This window comes from Silene latifolia, chromosome 11 (genome assembly GCF_048544455.1).
Source record: "Silene latifolia isolate original U9 population chromosome 11, ASM4854445v1, whole genome shotgun sequence".
In the NCBI taxonomy this organism is placed as follows: Eukaryota; Viridiplantae; Streptophyta; class Magnoliopsida; order Caryophyllales; family Caryophyllaceae; genus Silene; species Silene latifolia.
Window position 1 is genome coordinate 189,813,216 of NC_133536.1, and position 2,865 is coordinate 189,816,080.

The following is a 2,865-nucleotide window of genomic DNA, read 5'->3' on the forward strand; positions in this document are numbered from 1 at the left end:
ACAAACTTCCAAAAATTTAGCAAACTTACCTTCCTCTTTGTGCTTTGCTAGACGATGGGGAAATGGTATTTGAACAACTTCCTTGGGAGGAGCATCCTCCACATCTTTCACTATCTCTTTCTCATTCTCCTTGGGAGCATCCACTTTCTTTGAAATGACATCACTCTCCTTAGCATTAGGAGAGATTTCTTCAACAACCACCTCATCACTTTCTTTTTGCATAGGAGACCCAACATCTTTGGCATCAAGCTTGCTCTTCCTCTTTAGTATCAACAATCGATGAGGAAATGGCACACGATCTTTAACAATAGGCTCCTCACTAGCCTTCTTTTTGTCATTTCCCCCAAGCTTAGCCTTTTTAACAACCACCTCTTCATCCAAAGTCATGGATGGCCCATCATAGCTTAAACCACTTCTCAAGGAAATAGAATTAGCGGTTTCATGTGGTTGCTCACCTTGGGGAGGTAGTTGGCCGTTCTTCCTTTGAGAGTTAGAAGCGGCTAGTTGAGCCACTTGTTGTTCCAACATCTTGACCGCGGCACTATGAGCTTGATCATTCTTTTGAATTTGAGCCAACAATTCCCTTTGCATTTGGATGATCATGCCCTTGAGCTTACCCACTTCTTGATTATTTTGTTGGCCATTTTGTGGTGGATTTTGTTGGTAATTGTTTTGTGGGGGCCTTTGTTGATTTTGATAACCCGGTGGAGGGATATACTTTTGTTGTTGAGGGACATAGGCATTTTGTTGTGGTGGGGGTTGAGGGTTAAGCACATTATTGCTAGTGTAAGACAAGTTTGGATGAAATTTTGAATTCGGGTTATATGTGTTGGAAAATGTACCCGGTGGATATGAACTTTGTCTTAGAGCTTGAAAAGCATTTACCTTTTCCATAGGAGCTCGGCAATGAGCGGCATAATGACCCGCACCTCCACATCCATCACAAACGATGATTTGGCTTGTTGAAGACACAACATTGAGTTGTTGAATGGAATCTTTAGCATCTCTCTCCGCCAATTGTTGTTGGAGCAAGGCAATTTGAGCTAGCAAAACGGAGTTGTTAGAGTATTCTTCTTTACCTTTGGGTGGCACAACTCGGGAATTGACATATTGGGCATCATGTATCGCCATAGATTCGATCGTGGAATGAGCAAGATCGGTGTCAATTTGATCAAACCGCCCATTGTTGGCGGAATCAAGAATCCTTCGGGACTCGGCACAACATCCATTGTAGAATGTTATTGCTAGAAACCAATCATCTAACCCATGATGTGGGCATTGCCTTTGAAGCTCTTTGTACCTCTCCCAAGCTTCATATAAGCTCTCAAGAGCTTGTTGACGGAATCCGGTGATTTGGCTCCTCAAAGTTTGAGTTTTCTCCGGTGGAAAAAACTTTTGATAGAAAGCAAGAGCCAAAGTCTCCCAATTGGTGATTCCCAAGGTGGTGCGGTCAAGGCTATTGATCCAAAGCTTGGCCTTGTTCTTCAAAGAGAAAGGGAAGAGTATTTCCCTTATTTGGGTTTGGGTGACGCCCGTTTGACGGATCATGGAGTAATAGTCACAAAAGTTTTGCACATGCAAATTGGGATCCTCCAAAGGACTTCCTCCAAATTGCTTTCTCTCCACAAGGCTAATAAAAGCCAGTTTGATCTCGAAGTCCGGCGCGGTGATTTGAGTGGTTGTGATTCCGGCCGGTAGCATGGCCGCGGTGGGCTTTGAGTGATCGGAAAGTCTCACCATCTTTTTGGTAGTAGATGGTGATGGTGGTGGAGATGATGAACAAGAAACCTCCTCCTCTTCAAGGACCTCTAGATCGTCTAAATAAGACTTTATAGCACTTTCAACTTGTATGGGAGAAGTGGCTTCTTTCACTTCCCTCCAAAAACATCGTCTTCTCCTAAAGGTTTTCTCGGGCTCGGAATCCGGTGAAAGCAATTCTCCACTACGAGAGGACCTGGGCATAAGACAACAATTTCTAGGAAAATGATAAGTAACGGTCTCAAGGAACAAGTGTTCCTCAAGACAACAAAAAAAAACAAGATAAAAATCGACAATTCAAAAAGCAATAAAACCGTTTCCCCGGCAACGGCGCCAAAATTTGATAGGCTTGTCGCGTGCCTATGCAAAGATAAATTCCCTAAACACAAGTAAATGTAGTAATAGGGGTCGAACCACAAGGAAACGGGAATTACGTTGTGAATTGCTATGGGTAGATTTTTATCAAGGTCGATTTCGTTTTTGGTTTGATTTGGTTGTTTGATGATTAATAAAAATTGTGATGTAAACTATATAATTAAAAGAGAGTCTAAGGGGTTCGGGTCACACATGAAAAAGTAAACATATGATTATGATAAATTCAGTACTAATAACATTGTCAATTGCTTAGGCTTAGAGACACCCACCTTACGATATTAGTGTCAACCATAGACCGGGTCCTAGAGAAACTCTCGTCCATGACTAGGTCGTCCTACTATACATGCTTAGTCTAATTCAATTCCGTGCCTGTCGAATTATAGAACGAATGAACAAACTTAATCATTTGAATAAGGCCTTAAACAAAGATTAAACAATATGGCACAAGCATGTGATAGATTTAGACAATATTATTTTTAACCTATCTTATCATGTTATCACTACTACAGATACAGGCTATAACAACGGTCAAAAACCGTTGTTATATAAAAAAGCGGACGTTGTTAATGCGTCCGTTGTAGAAGGTTTTAACAACGGTTGGTTTACTTAAGGAAACCGTTGTTAAAACTATTAACCACGGTTTTATGTATAAAAACCCGTTGTGGAAAGTGTGACACAATTTTGGGGGGAAAGTTATAACAACGGGTTTTAATATACAAAACCGTTGTTATA

General features: G+C 41.1%; 1 non-coding gene across 1 annotated transcript; it reads left to right on the forward strand.

Moving 5' to 3' along the window:
- The first annotated feature begins 1,261 nt into the window (after positions 1 to 1,261).
- On the forward strand, positions 1,262 to 1,368 carry LOC141615476 (small nucleolar RNA R71). Its single transcript, XR_012529897.1, has one exon. It is a non-coding gene; the product is annotated as a small nucleolar RNA R71 (small nucleolar RNA).
- Positions 1,369 to 2,865: the final 1,497 nt, after the last annotated feature.